The sequence below is a fragment of the Felis catus genome, chromosome D2, assembly GCF_018350175.1.
Source record: "Felis catus isolate Fca126 chromosome D2, F.catus_Fca126_mat1.0, whole genome shotgun sequence".
Classification (NCBI taxonomy): domain Eukaryota; kingdom Metazoa; phylum Chordata; class Mammalia; order Carnivora; family Felidae; genus Felis; species Felis catus.
The window spans coordinates 40472369-40494008 of NC_058378.1; positions in this window are offsets into that span (position 1 = coordinate 40472369).

The window sequence follows — 21640 nt, forward strand, 5'->3', positions numbered from 1 at the left end:
TGCTTTAGGAGATACCTGCTCCTGGAAGATCAAGAGTCTCTCCCATCAAGACTTATGTCAAGGGGCACCTGGGTGGCTCAGTCGGTTGAGCGTCCGACTTTGGCTCAGGTCATGATCTCATAGCTCGTGAGTTCGAGCCCCACGTCAGGTTCTGTGCTGACAGCTCAGAGCCTGGAGCCTGCTTCGGATTCTGTGTCTCCCTCTCTCCCTGCCCCTCCTCCATTTGCACTCTATCTCTCTCTCAAAAATAAATAAACATTAAAAAAAATTTTTTTAAAAACAGACTTATGTCAAAACCGTCTCCTCACTGTACACACTAATCCAAAGTCATTACGTCAATAACACTACCCAATTCCGGGTCATGCCCAACCTCTACATCTCACTTCAAAATCACTCAGTCCAGGATACAACCTCTATAAATATCTTTGTCTGCTTTTTTATTTTGAAACACGAGTTATGTTCTCCTTTACTACAGTAAATCTATTAACTTTAGCTTTGCTTCATCAACGGGTTTTGCTGGAGGTCTTCTGCAACATCCACAATTGACATTGGAGATCGTGACACTTTTATTATTTTTCATTCTCTTCTATGACTATATTTCCATTTTGCCTCATCTCTCTTTTTCCCTTCATTAGTCCTACAATGTTTTTTTAATTGTCTCCAATTTTACCTCTTTCTCTTTTTGCCTCCGTTTCATTGAATTGCAACTTTTTTGTTTCCTCCCTACTTTTATGTTTGCCCCATTGTTCTGTGTACAATTCTTTTTGTTAAAATGTTCATTTAAAAAGATTTGTTTTGTTATTTTATAAAGTGTATGATTTGGTGGGTTTTAGTATATACAAAGTTGTGCAACCATTACCACTGTCTAGGTCCAGAATATTTTCATAGCCTCCAAAAGAAATCCTGTAGTCATTACTAGTAGTAATTATCCATTTCTCTGTCACCCAAGACCCAGGTAACAGCTAATCAACTTTATGTCTAACAGATTCGCCTATTTAGGGTGTTTCATATAAATGGAATCACACTACATGTTGCCTTTTGTTCTGGCTTCTATTATTTGACATTCCATTTTCAAGACTTTCACATGTTGGAGATGTATCAGCACTTCATTCCTTTCATAACTAAATAATACTTTGTGATACCACATGTTGCTTACTCGCCCATTAGTATATGGATATTAGAACTGTTTCCTCTTTTTTTAGTTGTGACTGATGCTACTATAAACATTAGTTTAAAGTCTACTTTGTCTGATATTATTAGTATAGCCACGTCAGCTCTCTTATAGTAACTACGATGTATCTTTTCCATCATTTTATTTTTTAAATATTTTTAGTTTATTTATTTATTTTGAGAGAGTGAGAGAGAGAGAGAGAGAGAGAGAGAGAGAGAGTGGGGGGAGGGCAAAAAGAAAGGGAGGGAGAGAATCCCAAGTAGGCTCCACACACCTGATGCGGGGCTCAATCCCCTGAACCAAGAGATCATGACCTGAGCTGAGATCAAGAGTCAGATGCCTTGGTGACTAAGCCACCCAGGCACCCCTCCATTGTTTTATTTTTAACTATTTGTGTCTTTTAATCTAAAATGTGTCCTTTTGTAAAGAGCATAGACTTGGTTCATGTATTTTTTTTGCCATTGAGTCGATTACTTAATCAACTAGTTTAATGTTATTATTAACGGAGCTGGCTTTACATATGCCTTTTGTACTTTTTGTTTTCTACAGTACCATGATTTTTTTGATGCTTTAGTCCGTCTTTATACTTGCTTTTGCATTAAATGAATATTTTTAGTGTAACATTTTCATTCCTTAAAGAAACTTTTCACTATATTTTTGGCTCTTTGCTCTAGGATTTAACACATATATCTTAACTTATGAAAAACAACTTCATATTAATTTATATTTAACTTAATCAATGTTGTTAATCAACTGAGATGTAAAAATGTTACTGCTGGATAGATCTAGTCCTTCTTCCTCCTTTTTGTGCTACTATGATTGTGCATATTACATTTATATATGCTATAAACCCAATAATACATTGTAACAATTTTTATAATTATTACTTTATATTATTTATGTTAATTAAAGAAGCTCAGAGAAAAGGTGAGCAAATATATATTTATAAAGCTTGTTATATTTATTTTCTTATTTACCATTAATAGTTCTTTTCATTTGTCCCTGTGGGCCCAAGTTACCATCTGGCTTAATTTTCTTAGTCCAATACAGCTTTGCTTCCAGCCACTCCTGTAGGTTATTAGCAAATATATTACATTTCTCTATGTTAGAGTTCCAACAATACAATTATATTCATATTGTTTCATACAATTGCTTTTATATAGAAGAAAGAAGAAAAACAAGTACTTATACGGTCTTTCATGATTGCTTAAATACCTTGACCAGTGCTCTTTGTTTTTTGTGATTGTCAGTTTCTGTTCTAGACCATTCTGAATTTGAATGAATATGTGGGTCAGTAACCAGTGACAAGTTGTGTTATTGCTTCTCCTTTGTCTGGTCTCCAGAATGAACACTGAAAAGGAGCAGAATATATCACCCCAAAATATGCTTCTTTGGCACAAGGACTCTTCTAGGCCAAACTTTAAGAAGCAGACGAAGGAGAAGCTCTGAAAACAGTAGACCTGACCTTTCTGTAAGAGATATTTACATTTATAAGGAAAATCTCCATTTGTAAGAGTGTTTTCTTCTCTGTACCAGGAAGAGGACGTGTCTACTTTTCTAGAAACTCTTATCAATGGAGAAGTAAGCACTTAAATCTGCTTAGCCATCTTACCCTTGATTACTATGTTTTGCCTGGTAACCTCTCATAACTAGCTTCCCATTTCCCCTAACATATTCTTTTGTCTTCAACTCTAGACGGTACCTAAGGTGGTGGCTTGGGCCACTTTGGAGAGTTACTCAGTTTTCCTGGGTATCTCCTATGAATACAGGAGGTATATATGTTTTTGGACTTCTCTGTTTTTCTCCTGGTAATCTGTTTTCTATTACAGTGAGGGCTCAGCCAACAACCTAGAAAGGTAGAGGGAAAATTATTGATCCCTCCCCTGTAGCATACAGAAAGCACACCTGCCTCACTGACTCATAGACATACAACCTGAGGTGAAGTCACCTTAGCTGAACTGTAGATCTGTGAGCAGTAGAATAAATGCTTGTTCTTATATGTGACTGAATTTTGTGGTGGTTTATTTCACAGTGAAAGTGATTACTAAAATATCAAGAAAAAGAGGCACCTGGGTGGTTCAGTTGGTTAAGCATTCAACTTCCGCCCAGGTCATGATCTCATGGTTCACGAGTCCGAGCCCCATGTTGGGCTCCGGGCTGACAGGTCAGAGCCTGGAGCCTGCTTCAGATTCTGTGTCTCCATCTCTCTCTGCCGCTCCCCTGCTCATACTCTGCCTCTCTTTCTCTCTCTCTCTCTCTCTCTCTCTCTCTCTCTCTCTCAAAAATAAATAAAAACATTTAAAAAATTAAATATCAAGAAATGCTAGTATACAAGCAACAGATGTTAGAAAGTGTAGTAAAAAATGTGACATTTAAAACTGTGTAAAATAGCTGTATACAGATACATATCTATAAACTCAGAAGACACTTGTCGTCTAAGCAGCTGCATGGAACTCTAAATAGATGGATAAATAGTTTGAGAAGCTGATAAATAAATCAATAGAAAAATAACTAGATAACACTGAGGGATGCATAAAAAAGTATGCAAGCAATTTATAAAGAAAATTAGCAATCTTTAGTGCCTGACCTCAGAACCTCAGCACCTTATCAAAATCGACATAAGCAAAATGATGCTTCTCCCCAACATGACTCATTTCCACATCAAAGTGTGGTATGAATATATCTGTCAGACCATGCAAGGGAAGGGGAAACTGTCAGGTCAAGGGAATTTCGAAATAGTTGATTTTGACTTCCTGGCCTTTGCATACTAGAAAGGATTTGAGATGTATGGTTAGCAAGATAACCCTCAGTACACACACACACACACACACACACACACACACACACACACATACACAAATTACAAAGAAGTAAATCTTAGGAGAAAAAACCCAAGTGACCAATAGATAAGTGAAAAGATATTTAACCTCTGTACTAGTCAAGGAAGCAAAATTAATACCACAATAGTCTTCAAATTCAGAAAATGTTTTAAAACTTCTGTCAATACCAATGGTAAGGATTATTATTTTACTCTGCTTTGGGGAGTATACATTTATATCCATATTTTAGAGAAGAATTTGGCAATGTGTTTAAAGATAAAGATGCACAGAGCCTATGACTCATCAATTCTACTCAATGTGTAAACTCTAGTAACTATCTCACAAATGTAGCATGAGACCTTTATATGAGTGTACATAGAAGCAATATTTTAAATCACAGAAGTACTGAACCCAAATAAAGTGTCCAATATAAAAAAAGATGATGATATTGCAATATGCCCTTACAATGAAATACCATAAAGCAATAAAAATAAACTAGTGTAGGGTGCCTGGCTGGCTTAGCAGTTAAGCATCTGACCCTTGATTTCTGCTCAGGTCATGATCTCACAGTTTCATGAGTTCATGTCAGCACAGAGCTTGTTTGGGATTTTCCCTCTCTCTCTGCCCACCCCCCCCCCCTTCGCACCATCTCTGTCTCTAAATAAATAAATAAATAAACTAAAAATATATATACTAATATATGACAATGTGGATAAATACCAAAACCTAATTCTAAAAAAAATAAGAATTATGCTGATGTGCATATTCTATTTATAACACTTAAAACATTCAAACTGTTAACCTACTGGTTAAATAAGATATATAAAAACAAAAATCTTAAATAATGTGTGGCTGTGACAGTCCTCTTCCAACATAAGTGTTTGACTCTATGAGGAAAGAATGTTGGTATAATCAGGAAGGGAAACACCGAGACACAAATATATTGTTAAAGTTTTATGACATATAATGGGTAAAATATACTCATATTATTTCTTCTTCTTGACATCCTGTGGTATCTTATAAACTCATAATAGAAAAAAAGGAAACACAACATACCATATTTTACCTGTTAATGTTTTATCCAGTTTCCACACTGAATTCTGTTCTAATAGTTGGCCAGAATTTTGGGGGTACTTTTACATAGTTAATCTTCCGTAAATTATGACACTTTTTCATGTTCTTTTTATATTTAAAGACTTTAGGCCCCTCGTTTCATTTCCTAGCTGATTACATGGGTGGTGACATGAAACAGTCTTATCTTGTTCTTGACTTCAGCGAGAATATTTCTACCATCCTTCGCTATTAGCCATGAAGCAATTTACAATTTCATAGAGGAAACATTTAATCTAGAGTGCTGAATGTTATACAGTAGTTATACAATTACATGTAGTTATAGTATGTAATTTAACACACATTACACATAGGTAATATTCAACAGGTATGTAGGTAGGTAGATAGATAGATAATACAAAGATACTGCCTTTTTTCCTATCAATGTGGTGTTTGGGACTAATAGATTTTCTAATGTTGAAATATCTTCTTTCCCTGAATACATCATTGAATTTGCTTTACTATTGCACATGTTTTAATGGCCGAGATGAATTCATATTTTTGGAATTGTACCTTTGCCAGAAAGGTATCCGATTTATATTAACCGAATAAATATATTAATACTTTTACATTTCACAGACCACTACATTTTTAAACGTTTATTTATTTTGAGAAAAAGAGACATAGCGTGAGGGGCAAGGGGCAGAGAGAGAGAGGGTGAGAGAGAATCCCAAGCAGGCTTTTCTGTGGTGTCAGCACAGAGAGATGTGGGCCTCAACTGTGAGATCACGACTTGAGCGGAAACCAAGAGTTGGACGTTTAACCGACTGAGCCACCCAGACTCCCCAACCAAATAAATGTTTTAGTAAGAATCTTGTTTCACTATTCTCTGAGTTTGCATAACAAAAGGGTTTATCTGTTCCCTGAAGATTTGCTCAAACTTGTGTATAAAGCCATCTAGTGGCCTTTAAAAGGGATAATTCTGATTACAAATTTAGCATCAATTGTTTTTATTCATTCAGAATTTTAATATCTTTTTGAGTCCATTTTAATAATAAATGACTTCAAAATGTATCGCATTTTAAAAATTTTCTTATTTTCAAAATTTTTACTTCTGTCTACCAAAGTACATAACTTCCATTTATCTAAGTTGTGTCCCTTAGTTCAAACTATTTATTTGTGATTATTCTCTTTTATCTCTACAGTTTTGTAGAGTGTTGAGTGTTGATTTGTTTGGCGAGGTAGCAGGGGAGATAGGACTGGCCTCAATGAATGAGCTCTTTGGCCCTTTCTATTCTTTCATTGTTTTTCTATTTTATTAATTTTGCAATTATACATATATCCTGCATTCTGCATATTTCTTAGTTTTGTTATATTTTTTCCTTTTTTTTTAATGTTCATTTATTTATTTTGAGAGAAAGAGAAAGAGAGCAAGCACAAGTTGGGCAGGGGCAGAGAGACAGAGAGAGGGGGAGAGAGAGAGAGAGAGAGAGAGAGAGAGAGAGAATCCAGAGCTGGCTCTGTGCTGTCAGCACAGAGCCTGATAGGGGCTTCTATCTCATGAATGGTGAGATCATGACCTGAGCTGAAATCAAGAGTTGGAAGGCTAACTGACTGAGCCACCCAGGCACCTCATTATCTTTTTAAATAATTTTTATTAATACATATATTTAAAAAATAACTTCCTTTTAAATACTTTTGCTTAAACTCTTAAGATATCATGTATGATAATTTGCTATTATTTAAAAGTGTATGATTTGTAGATTACATTGTACATTATAATTATGCGTAAATTATTAACCTCATGTTTAGGGGAACCTGGGTGGTTCAGTCGGTTAAGCGTCCAACTTTGGCTCAGCTCATGATCTCGCGTTTCTTGAGTTCAAGCCCCGCATTGGGCTTTGTGCTGACAGCTCAGAGCCTCAAGCCTGATTTGCATTCTGTGTCTCCCTCTCTCTCTGTCCCTCCCTCAGGCACACTCTGTCTTTCTCTGTCTCTCCGAAATGAATAAATGTTAAAAAAATGTTTTTAAATTTTAACATCATGTTTTTATTGTGCTCCTTTTACTATACATTTTTTTTATTGTACTTGTAAACTGTATCATCTTACTGGATGAATTTTATACAATTGCTTTCATCTAGTATATAGCTTTATAATACGAATTCTTGGAAATTTATTCCATTGTGACATTATACCTTGACAATTTTATTTTTTGAACTTACATTTGATCATGAAATGAATAAAATGAATGCAAATTATCTGTTTTGAATTTGCAAATGCATAATGCATACATATACATACATACATATATAAATACATATTTGAGTATACATACACATATATAATTAAGCTTGGTCGAAAACATAGTTGTTCATTATTTTTTAAACTGTTATTAAATGTACTATTTTTTTGTCTACATGCCCTATGTTTATTAGGTAGTATAGCTCCTTCACACTCTGTAATTGTGGATTTGTTAAATTTAACAACAATTTTGAGAATTTGTTTTGTGTATTATATCACTGCTTTATTAGTTACATATATAACTTTTTTATCATTTTGATTTATTAACTCCTTTATGATTATGTAGTGTCCTATATGTTTTTGCCTGAAATTATTTTTTGTCTGACATGAACTACCTATACACCACTTTATTACGTTTTGGTTAGTGTTTGACTTATATATGTCTTTCTATTTGTATATTTCATACCCTTCTGTGAGGCTTTGTTTTAGATATATACCTTATGAGCACCATGTGGTTAGTTTGCTTTGTTTCCACACTACTGTGATAACTTCCATTTATTCACATATAAGATTAAATGCTTAACACTTATTCTGGTTACTGACTTGGACTTTTTTTTATATTCCATTTTTATATTTTCTAATTTCCATTCACTTTCTTTTTTTCTGCTTTTCATACTTTTATGTATGGACAGATCTTCTCTAATTTTTATTTTTCTTTTACTTTAGAAAGCTATTTCTATGTCTGTATGTATGTTTGTCTTTAATTTTTACATATAAAAACTAGACATAGAAACAATTTTATCCTTCTTCTTGAGCATACCAAGAAGACATAGAATACTTACGTGTTCAGTGAGCATTCTTCCATATTACAATTATTTATTTTGTTTTGGAGGTTTACCTTTTATTAGATAAAATAATTCATCTCCTTTTACTGTTAATACAAAATTAAAATTGCTCATGTGATTTAAAATTTCTGCATCTACCACTCTTCAAATAAGCCATATTGTTCACGAGTTTTGATCCCTCTATTCAGGGTCTACCCTTGATAACATTACATTATCTGCAAATGTTCTCTTTTGCTTTCTTTCTTTATTGATAGTGGAACTATGTATACAATTTTAGGTTTACAATACTTTCCCTTTGTGCATGATAGATATGAACTAACTATATTATTTCTTCTAGTGCTGTTAATAAGAAGTCTATCAGCTAATTAAAACTACTTTGTTATTAATTTGCCTATCTTTCTGGTAGCTTTTTAAGATTTTCTCTTTTTCATACTCTTTAGTTTCCTAAGCTATAGATGGATCCTATAGATGGGTCTCAATTTACTAATTTTTCAAAAATTTCTTTTTTTTTTAATTTTTTTTAACGTGTATTTATTTTTGAGACAGAGAGAGACAGAGCATGAACAGGGGAGGGGCAGAGAGAGAGGGAGACACAGAATCTGAAACAGGCTCCAGGCTCTGTCTGAGCTGTCAGCACAGAGCCCGACGCGGGGCTCGAACTCACCGACAGTGAGATCATGACCTGAGCCGAAGTCGGATGCTTAACCGACCGAGCCACCCAGGTGCCCCTAAAAATTTCTTTGGTTTTTAAAGAGGGCTTCCAATAAAAAAGCATGGCTCTAAAAAATTCCTGAGAATGTTCATCTATTATCTCTTTAAACATTACTTTTTCATTGTTTTCTTATTGTATTCTTCTATAATTACTATTAAATGTTTAATGGAGCTTTTCAATCAGTCTTCTATATCTCTTAATGGCACTTTTATATTGTATTTCACTGTTTCTCTGTGCTACGTTCTGGGCATAGTCCGTACGTTAAAAACAAAACTGCCTAAGTGCGAAGCAAGAATAAATAAAAGCAACCTCCGTGTTCCATGGAAATGGTTCTATCAGATTGCTCAATTTTTTTCCTTCCACCTAAAGTTATTGCTGGTGGAGTAAATTAGAGTACTAATAGTAATAATAATAATAACTATCCAGGCAAAAAGCATGAATTCAAATTTCTGCTCAATCACTTGGCTAACAATGTAATGTCCACCTTTAGGTGGACTGAGTACAGAGAAGAGCCTTCAGTCCCTTTATTGTATAATGTATTTCTAGAAGTAGCAATAGGTGGCATTGTGAGCCATCATGAGGCAGAGATCTACTTTCAGGAAGCACAGAGTGCATTACAGGTTAAAAATGTTTAAACGGAACTAATAATTATGGATGATAATGTGGATTGGGACATATGTTTACGTGTATTTTTTTCCATTTAATCTTCACAGCCTTCACAAATGTCAGTGTAATGTTCTCCACTTAATAGACGGAAGGACTGCCATTCAATAAGGTTTAAAAAAAAAACTCACAGAAGTGAGAGTTAACATAATTAGGTTTTGAACCCAAGTCTTTGTAGCTCCAAAGTGAGCTACAAAAATCATTGAAATGATGTCTGAAACTCCCGATAAAGAGTTGCTAAGAGTATTAATGATAATGAACTTATTATAAACCTTCATCCGAAAAATAGCTATACCCAATAAAACACAACCCATAGCTAGAACACCAGGCACATCTAACCATGGCCTGAAAGCCTTAAGAGAAGGTAAGTCCTCCTTTAATTCAGAACAGTCGGGACCATAAAGCATTTTCTGAAAACAAAATCGCTCCTTTAATTCATGGTAAACCTAAACAACTAAGAGAATGTTTAATATATGACCTATCAAATTAGCTGTTTCTCCCAAACAGAGGTGCTGTTAATGAACATCATCTATGGGCAGATATTTCCCCAACTGTGAGTTGAGACAAATAAGTAGGGAGAGGAGAGGAAAAGATCTTGTTCCACCAATGGAATTTAACAGATATTGAGTGTATGTCCCCATCTTGTCAGGGACTTCCAGCACATATTATGTTTAAAAACTGTCACAAAAATACTGTAAGGCATATTTATTTTAGAATTATATACATGATAAGGTTGAGGATGATGAGTACAGAATATTAAAAAATTTCCAAAGATCACATAGGTTGCGTTGAATAGTTCCTCTGCCTTCAAAGCCAGTGAAATTCCTCCTATATTGTTCTTTGTCTTCTTAGGAGGAGGAAGTCTTGACCTGAGTCTGAAGGCAGGAATGGGTTAAAATAAGAAGAGGGGCTTGCACGCACACTAAGTTTATTACAGGTGTTAACATCACAGTAGGGTTAATACATGTAGGCTATTCTGAGCAAACCACCTTGACTGAGGTAGTTAATAACAATGGGCTTTGATGGGTAAGAGAAAAGTTAGGTTGAGAAAAGAGAGATGCCATGTTTATCCTTTCTTGTTTCTGTTGTAAAAAGACTTGTCTTTGATTTTAGGGAAGTATTTTTGAAAACACCGTGTCAAAGAAGCTGTATTGATTGGGCTGGGGATGAAACTGTGAAATAGGTACATGAAGAAAACACATTTCGTGGAGGCTTAATTTTTACAAGAAAGTTAGACATTGAACAAGTAATCATAAGGTGATAAGTTATACAAAGGAAAATAGAAGGTGCTATAAGAATATATGACAAGGGAGATTAATACAGTTAGGTATCAGTAAGCTTTCTGGAGCAAATGATAATTGAACTCTCTCAGATTAAAAAGTAAATAAATATTAGCTAAAGGCAAAGTTTGGAAACAGCATTTGCAGATAAAGGGAGAGCAAATAAATTTAGAAACATATATTAGGTTTCAGGAAGATGTGGAGGGCCCAGCTAGGAATTTTGACCATAGATTTTTGTGAATACTCGTCTCCTAATTCTGATATTGTTTACAAAATTTCTTAAGTGATTCGTTGTGGTTGGAAAGAAGAGTGGTTGTTCTATTCCTCTAGTGTTGCCATGCACATTCCAAGGAAAGACAATGAAATAAAGGAGTTTAGAGATTTGTAAAGAAATGGTTGAAATAATTGACCAAGAAATCTAATCTGTAGAGGAAAAGAATTGAAGATAACATGGTTATTAGTGAGAAGGTAGGAATTAATGAGCAGATGATACCAATGAGGTGGAAGAAGATGTGGGGCTGGTGAATTAAAATGCTATGTGGAAACATAAAGTGGTAGTTAGTGTTGTTTAAGTGTAGGCTTTTAGAGGTATTAAGTTTTAGTGGATGTAAATCCATGGTGTGTATATTGGTTTGGGAGGTAGGAATGGAGTGCTTCAGAAATTAGGGGGAATGAGGAAGCCTGAAATGAGGAAATGAAGTCTGAGTGAGGAAAACTGAGAGCTTTGGCAATTTTTATTGGGTTTTCCAGGAGGTTACTCCCTTACCCTTTCACACCAGGTCTTGTGGAGAGAGTATAACAGGGAGCCAGGACACAAAACTGATAATGGGAAGCAAAAAGGGGGCTTAAGGGTAAAGATTCAGATAATCATGTCCAGGTTGTATGTGTGTGTGGTGGTCCCCACATCACCAAGCAGTTCTCAGACACCAGCTGGGTTTCCTACAGTTTAACTGGATTCTGACACTATCTTCTTGGAGACAGGATCAGATTCCACAGGTTAAGGGCTTAGCCCTATGAGACTCCCACCCACCTCTAACTTCAGAAGCAAGTAAAAGCCCAGGTTGCCACCTTTGCTTCTGACCAACCAGCATACCCACCCCCTCCTTTGGTCTGATTAATTTGCTAGAACAGCTCACAGAACTCAGAAATGTTTTGGTTCCTAGATTATTTGTTCATTATAAAAAGACATAACTTAGGTACAGCTAGATGGAAGAGATACATATAGGGGAAGGTTTGGAGAAAGTGAAAGGAACTTCCCAAATGTCCACATGTTCATCAACCCTGAAGGTCTCCAAACCGTACCCTTTTGTGTTTTTATGGGGGCTCCATGACATAGGCATGACTGATGGACCCATTGGTCATTGGTGATTGATTGAACCTCCAGTCTCTTTCCGGAAATTATGAGACTAGACTAAAAGTTCCAACTCTCTATTCATGGCTGTTCCCTAGGCAACAAGCCCCCATCCTTAGGTGCTTTCCAAAAGTTACCTTTGGACCATAAACCCAGTTGTTGTGGAAAGGGGCTCATAATGAATAACAAGACACCCATATGCCCTGTCTGACTCTGAAACAATTTCAGAAACTGAGGCCAAGAGACCAAATATTATACCAAAAGTTCCTTCCATTGCTCTTATCACTCAGGAGATTCCAAATATATATTTATTATAAATCACTATATTGTACCTTTTCCACACTAGGTTTTATATAAGCACAGAAAATATGCCTGTCAATAAAACCAATGGAAGATCATTGTCTTTTCATGCTAGAGAGGAAAGATGGATAAAATATATTATGAAGATAGTATATAGTGATGACAATATATGTTATATAGAAAAAATACAACAGTAATGAGGATAGATATTGACAAGGATGGTAGTAAGTTAATATTTCTTAATTATTTCTTATGAGGTAGTTATAGAAAGCAGCCCACTCCTTCCTGACCTCCACCACATGGATGTTGATAAAGTGCCATCTGAACACAGAAAGACTTAAGCAGGTGAGCAACAAATCATAATGATGACTAGAAGAATGATCCTGACAGGGAAAATATGAAGTGGAAACTTCTAGAAGTTAAAGGGTGCTTTAAGTGCTCAAGAACCACAGACCAGAGTGGCTGAGGTGGAGGGCGTGAAACAGGAAGGCGCAGGAGTTGAGTTCAGGGAAGTAGAAGAATAGAGTCAAATAATAAGGGGCTGCCAGGTCAATGCAAGGATTTTAGTTTTTACTCAGAAGAGGACTGGAAATTACTGGGGAATTTTGACCAGAGAAGTAACATCTTGGGTTTGAAAATGAAGGTCCTGGCTATCGGGTTGCTATTAGCCTCTGGGGGAGCAAAGGTGGAAGCAGGGAGCCAACGGTAATAATAATCCAGACAAGAGATGATGTGACATGAACTCAGGTGGGATACAGAGAGCAGTTAGATGTGGTTGGAGCCTGGATGTGTCGTGAAAGTCTTGCCAACAAGATACTCTGTTTGGCATATAAGGAAAAAGAGAGGAGTCAAGGAGGATGGCACAGTTTTGGCCTAATCAACTGTAAGAATGGCTTACGTTATGTTATGCACGAATTCTTCTCTGTACAATTCTTTTGGCCACCTTGGCATTCTTTTGAAATGACAGCCATTTGACATATGTAACTTCAATGCCCTCCTTTCATGAGAAGCTAATTGATTGTCTCATTTTTGGTTCTGGTTAAAAATAAGAGAAATTTTAATTAGCTATGAAAAGGAAACTCAAATTGAGCAAAACATTAATTTTGACCCTGCCAAAAAGTTATAATCTTCCCTAGTTGAGAAATCTAATCCTATTCCCTCATCTGAACAATAGGGAAATTGAGGAGTATGAAGTGAGAGCCGAAGGTATATCGCCAGTGATGGGTAGAGCTGCTGCTACCAGAACTTTGGCATCCTGTTTGTTCAGCTTTCCACTTCACCATGTTGTTTCACGTGATATAGAACATTTTGTTACTAGGGCCATTGTCCTCCCTAAGGTGTGGAATATGCTTATCTATTTTGGTTTGACTTGCTTCCCGCATTACCTATACGGATTATTCTTGTCAGAGATCCTGGTGTCTGTAACCTTCTAACACAAGAATTTTTGGATTCTGAAGCTTGCACAACAGAGAATTTCAGTTTTTCCCATGTCCTGACTCAGTCTCCATAATTTTATTCAATCTCATGAGGATTTTTCACAAGGCTGAAAGATGATTTGATGGATTATTTTATTTAAAAATACAGATCGTACAGTGCTCCTGTTAAAGGCGATGCTACTGAAATTCAGTCATCTGTGTTGAAGGACAGATACTCTGTGAAATGTTTCAGCAAATTGTGTTCTAGGATGACACAGAGTACGCATGTTGCTGTGAATAAAGTCTGAGGACTTTCAAGTGCAGTGCAAAGTGCTACCTCTGGGAGTGCTCCTTGATTGAACAAGCAAGTTCAGTGTGGAGAACAATGCCTTGAACTTGGTGCCTGAAGGACCAGACTTGGACAAAAATCATTCTCTGGGTCAACTGTTCTGCATCCTGTGACATTAGAGATTGCAGATTAGGTACTGATGCCCATTTCCAGGCACCAGTTTGGAGCTCATGGGTAAGGTGAGGCAAAGGAAGAGTAGATTCCTGGTTGTTGTATGGTCTTTGAACCTCTGCCACAGTTGCTGTGTTAGGTCCAGACGGAAAGGTTTGGAAATGAGCTGTTTTTGTTTGTTTGTTTGTTTGTTTGTTTGTTTGTTTGTTTGTTTTAACCTGGCGTTTCTTCCTTGTTCACGGTATGGGCACTCATACCCATCTTGTATCTCCAAATATTTAATAATCATGGTGGTTATTTTGGCATTTTGAAACAAGTAATCCTAGCACTTTAATTTGTAGATTGACAGAGAATACTTATTTTATTAAAACTTTAATGTATGTTTAGTGGTTTAAATTATACATTACGCTGATAATACATCTTTATGTACCGATCATCATATAAGTGTCTATTTTAATAAATGATTGTTGTGTTTTTATTTTAAAAACTAGATTAAAGAGGGATTATGCCTGAAAGTTGTTCAATCTCTTAACTTCTTATTCATTTTCTGATAACAAAAATGATAGTTTCCAAGTGGACATTAAAATTCAACATAAAGGATTGTTATATACTTCTACCTTTAATTAAAATATTTAGAGTTAAAGTCATGATGTTCTTCATGAAACTGGAATGCAATCTTTTAAAAGCACAATCAAAACAAAAATTGTTGATCTTGAAAGAACTTGTCATTGTTCTACATTTTTATGTATCTTATTTATGTCTTTTAAAATGTTAGGATTGAGCTTCAAAAATATTGAGTAACTTGTCCAGGATTAAAAAATAAATGAAAGACCCAAGATTTACAGTGAAGTGCTTACTCTAAGATGTCCAATATGCTTCCTCATCCCACCGTGTCTTTAAGCCATTTGGGTGGGGGTTTGCCGATCATGTGTGATGAACCTTCCTTGTCCCTTATGCTAAAGACACTGTACTAACCCAAACTGTGAATTACATCACTCATCCACACATCTGAAAACTACATCATTGCTTCTTTGACTCCAAAGACATGAAACTAGTAAGCATGTATGTATCAAGTATCATCAAAGAAAGAAACGCCAGGTGGGATAGGAAAGACATGCCTTGGTACCCTACACAAAATGCATTGCAGTTAACAACATGTTCTCCTTCATAAAATGCTGCCAGTAGGACTAATTATAACATATTTATTGTGGTAAAACTGTAACCTCAACTCAGCTATGACAATATGGGCAACAGTTATAATAGCAGGATCTAAATGACACATCTAGAGTCCTTGTTATCATCGGAGAGCAACAAGATTTCCCGGGACACCAGCACATCAATAATTCTGATGGATGTGTGGTGATATTACTAAAAAGACTTACTGCTACTCCTAGCTAGCCTTTGTATGATTGCTGACATTCTGACTCTAGGAGGAATGAACTTGGAGAAATTGGCTGCTGACCTTTCTGGCCATCCTACTCAGAGCAGTACAGTCAGGAGCAGGGAAAAAAATAAAGAAACTGATAGTTTGATTCACAGTGAGAAAATGAAATTGGGCCTAATAATTTTTTAACTTACATCTATTTAGTATCATTTGAAATGATGTCAAAATGAAAGGATCCTATTAACACAAATCCTATGACCAGAAATAGCAATCAATATTATGACGGGGATATTATTTCAGTCCTATGTCTATGCAGATGAATAGACAGAAAGACAGACAAAGATAATTTTGGAAACGTGTATTACATTTAGCTTAACGCCAATTAAGAACAACAAAAAATACTGCTGTTGTAAAACTAAAAAGGATCACTAAATTTGAGATAAATCTTTGTAACACAAAAGAAATTTGCTGCTAAGTGATGCTATAAAGTTTCAAAAAACAAAGTTTTGTAAACATCATAATTTTAACAATGTGGTTTAATTTTAGAGCCTGTCTATTCTCTTCTTTAAACATTAAGAAATTAGCATTCTTATCCTCCCTTCCATTTCCCTTTACAATAATTTCAAATATTCTATTAAATCATTGTTCCTTCATTACCAAGATTTATAACATAACATAAAGATTCTGTTTTATAAACATAATTTCTTGCTTGTCTACCATTAGTTTCATATTAATATAAACTAGACACTAGCCTTCTATTGATTTACCACAACTCCTTCAATCCTTATTTTCTTGGATTCCTCACAAAGTGCTTTTTACTCTTTTATGCATGGCATTAATGTTTTAAATGCTTGAGGACACAGGCCGATTACCAGCGTGTATGCAAAAGACAACTTTTCTAGAAATTGTTATCTTGGATCACCCTCCTTTGCTTCCAAATTTTAAGGATATTGTACAATTTTACATTGAACTGAGATTGAATCTTTGTGAAGAATTCTAATGTCAACTTGAATTTTTCTCTCAGTAAATGATTGTCTTATTCCCTCATTATTTGCCTATTACTTTAACACTTATAATTTAATAACTTAATTAGAGTATATTTTTCTTGTTTATTAATTCGTAAACATATTTTGTCTGTGATAAATAATATACTTTAATTACAACAGACCCAACTTTCCATTTTTTCCAGAATATTCTCTTCTACTATACCTTCCTTTTCTTTTACATTTTATGTGGTTTAAAAACAAATAGGGTTAACTATCCTGAAATTTTATAGTCTTGCCTTCCACATCTTTTATATTATTTCTAATTCAAATTCTTATGTTCCTCTGCCTTCGCTGTAAGTATCTCAAGTTATGGTTGTAATTATGTTATAATTCCATTTTCAATAGGATCCTTTCTAAATTGTCTATTTGTCCACTTTATTTTAGTCAAGTTTTTCTTCTTCCTATCCTCTAAAGAGTTGTGATTATTTTTTTTTTCACCAGATCATCCTTTTGCTTGGGCTGCTGTTTCTCAGTCTTTTCATACCATTTATCTTCCAGAACTAGGTGGAAGTTGAGCAACATTGCAGGAGCCCTTCCCTACTGTAGCCAAAGCCACCTCTGATGCAGGCACTTTCAGTATAGTGCCCATTGATTTTTGTAGCGCTTCCCACTACCTTTCAGTTGGTGAGATATCACATTGATTGATGAATTAATTAGCATACCATGACCTTTCTTTCCTCCTCTCCGCTCAGGCCACCTTTAACATGTAAGCTTCCATCCATTAATGGAGTAACTTGCTTCACCAATGGCTGGCATTAAACAGGTGCTTAGTGACTTTGGTGGGAGCGATACCAGCAAGAGGGCAAAATAAGAGGATCCCGCATTTGTTCCCATATAGAACCACCAATCTGACATGCAGGCATGGACCAAAATACCTTCACAAGAACTCAGGAATCCAGGTAAAAGATCACAACACCCATGGGGAACACAGAAATGAGAAAAGATACACTGAAGAGGGTAGGATACATTGACTTCACTCATGGCACATGCTCCCCAAGCCCATGTGGTACAACGCTGAAAGATTCCCTCTGCCTAGGAGCTCTCCTGGGGGGAAGGACAGTGGGGAAATGAGTGTCTGACTTCACTACGGACCCCAGTACCACACCCGCCTCAATAAACACTGCTTGCTCCTGTTGACCTTGGCTACAGACCTACGCCCATCAAAACAGGTTTCAGTCTGGTCCTTGTGAACCTAGGCTCTGGGATTACTCTAGTGTACCCCACCATCAGGCTGGCCACTGCATACACAGGCCGCAGGTCTTTCCAGGCAGATCCAGACTTGAGGTCACTCAACAAACCTGAGACACGGTACCTTCCCACAGACCCTAAGCAGTGTCCATAGAATCTCTGCCTGGGCTGAGTGGTACAGGTCTTTCCCTGCTGAAGAGGGTCCTTAAATACTAGAAGAGGTTACTGCATTTTCAAACATTCATGTATCAATGTAAGACTACAAAGATCACAAAGAATTGGGGAAACATGACACCACCAAAGGAAAAAAAAAATAAAGCCTTAATAAATGACCCTATAAAAACAGAGTTCTATAAACTGCTTGGCAAGTATTCAAAATAATCACCTTAAAGAAGCTCAGTGAGCTACAAAAGAACAGACAGGAACAAAATGAAATCAGGAAAACAATACATGGATAAACAAGAAAATCAACAAAGAGAGAGAAACCGGAAAATAACCAAAAAGATATTCTGTGACAGAAGAACACAATGACCGAAGTGAAAAATTGAAAAGAGAGTTTCTATAGCAGACTCAATCAAACTGAAGAAAGAATCAGTGAACTCAAATATAGATCATTTTCAATTACCCAAAGGAGAAAAAAGAAAAAAGAACCAAAAAATGTGAAGGGAGCCTGTGTGCTTTATGAGATACTACCAAATAAACCAGTATAGAGATGTTACAGGAGTCATAGAAGAAGAGAAAGAGAAGGGAGCAGAATGCTTACTTAAAGAAATAATGGCTGATAAATTCACAAATTTTGGAAAGATAGTGAACATCCAAATTTGTAAAGTATCAAAGACCCCAAATATATAGAACTTGAAGAAATCTACACAAAGACACATTATTTTTTTTTAATTTTATTTTTTATTTTTAAAAATTTACATCCAAATGAGTTAGCATATAGTGAAACAATGATTTTAGGAGTAGATTCTTAATACCCCTTACCCATTTAGCCCATCCCCCCTCCCACAATCCCTCCAGTAACCCTCAGTTTGTTCTCCATATTTATGAGTCTCTTCTGTTTTGTCCCCCTCCCTGTTTTTATATGATTTTTGTTTCCCTTCCCTTATGTTACGCAAAGACACATTATAATCAAATTGTTAAAAACCAATGGCAAAAGAGAATTTTGAAAGCAGCAATTAAAAAACATCTAGTTACATACAACTGAAGCCCCCATAGTAATATTAATTGATTTCTGAGCAGAAACCTTGCAGTCCAAGAGTGAGGAGGATGATATATTCAAAGTCATGAAAGAAAAAAAAAATGCCAGCCAATATTAGTATATCTGGTAAAACTGTCTTTCAAAAATGAAGGAGAAATACAGACTTTCACAAACAAAAACTGAGGGAATCCATTACCTCTAAAACTAACTCATAAGAAGTAGTAAAGGGACTTCTTTAAGTCAAAATATAAGAACACTAAATAGTAGTACAAAAGCATATAAAAGAATAAATCTCATAGGGAACAATAAATATATAAACAAATACAAAATAATCTAATACTGTAAGATTAGTGTATAAATCACTTTAAACCCTAGTATAAAAGTTAAAAGAGAAAAGTATTAAGAATAAGTGTAGCAACAAAAATGGTTAATGGATACACAATATAAAAAGAAATAAATTCTTATATCGATTAAGAAAAAAGGATAAGGGAAGAGGAATAAAAATGTGGAGTTTTGTATGTGACTAATGATGTTATTATCAACCCAAAGTAGACTATTATAATAATTAGAAGTTATCTGCAAGCCTCATGGTAGACAAAAAGAAAAAACATATAGAGATCCAAAAAAGATAGAGAAACGAATGGAAACAAATGACTACAAAAAGTTCTCAAAAACCAAGAAAATTGCCAGAGAGGGACAGAAAGAAAAAAAGAACTACAAAAGAGACAGAAAACAATTTTTGAAATAGCAATACTAAGTCATTACCAATGAATAATTACTACACACGTAAATGGATTAAAGTCTCTAAACAAAAGACATAGAATGGTAGAATGGATTTAAAAAACAAGGTCCATCTCTAGGTTGTCTCTAGGAGACTGATTTCAGATTTAAAGACACAAATAGGCTGAAAGCGAAAGTTTGACAAAAGATTGACAAATTCATGTAAATAGTAACCCAAAGGGAGTGGCTATACTTATAAATACTAGCCAGGGGTGATACTTATATCAGACAAAATAGACTTTAAGCCAAACTGTCACAAGAGACAAAGAAGGCCATTGCATAATGATAACAGTGTCAATTAAACAGGAAGATATAATAATTATAAATATTTATGCACTCAACATCAGGTTACTTAAATATATAAAGTAGACATTGACAGATATAAAGGCAAAATAACAGTTGGAGACTTCAATACTCCGCTTATAATAATAGATCATCCAGACAGAAAATCAATAAGGAAGTAATAGCATATTCAAACTACACTATAACCAAATGAACCTAACAGATATATACAGAACATTCCACCCAACACTAGCATACACATTCTTCTCAAGCTCACATGGAACATGCCTGAGGACAAATCACACGCTATGTGTGAAAAAAATAAGTCTTAACAAATTTAAGAGAACTGATATTATTCCAACTATGTTTTCTGACCATAATGAAATGAAACTAGAAAATAAACAGTAGAAGGAAAACAGAAAACTTCACAAATGGCTGGGAATTTAAAAATACACTCTTGAACCATTGAGTCAGGAGCACCTGGGTGGCTCAGTTGGTTAGACATCAAACTTTTGATTTCGGCTCAGGTCGTGATCTCACAGTTGATGAGTTGAGCCCCGCAACAGGCTCTGTGCTGACAGTGTGGAGCCTGCTTGGGTTTCTCTCTCTCTCTCCCTGTCTCTCTGCCCGTCCCCTGCCCTCTCTCTCTCTCTCAAAATAAATAAACAAACTTAAAAAAAAAAGAACCACTGAGTCAAATAATAAATCAGAAGGAAAAGAGAAACTATCTTGAGCCAAATGAAAATGAAAGTACAATGTACCAAAACTTACAGGATACAGCAATAGCAGTTTTAAAAGGGAAGTTTATAGCAACAGACACCTGCATTAAGAAAAAAGAATGATCTGATGGGGCGCCTGGGTGGCGCAGTCGGTTAAGCGTCCGACTTCAGCCAGGTCACGATCTCGCGGTCCGTGAGTTCGAGCCCCGCGTCGGGCTCTGGGCTGATGGCTCAGAGCCTGGAGCCTGTTTCCGATTCTGTGTCTCCCTCTCTCTCTGCCCCTCCCCCGTTCATGCTCTGTCTCTCTCTGTCCCAAAAATAAATAAAAACGTTGAAAAAAAGAAAAAAAAAAGAAAAAAGAAAGATCTGAATAGACAGCCTCACTTTACATCCCAAGGAACTAGAAAAACAAGAACAAACTAAGCTCAAAGTTAGCAGAGGAAAGAAAATAGTACAGATGAGAGCCAATAGCAAATAAAACAAAAGTAGTGGAACAACGGAAAATATCAATTAAAGTATGAGTTTGTTCTTTGAAAACAGAAACAAGATTGAAAAACCCATAGCTAGACCAAAAACAAAGAATGAAGATTCAGATAAAATTATATATAGAAGAGGAAGCATTACAAATGATGCCACAAAAATTAAAAAGATCAAAAAATGTATTATGAGCAATTATATACTAACATTTTGAAAACTATAAAAGAAATAGATAAATTCTTAGAAACATACAATC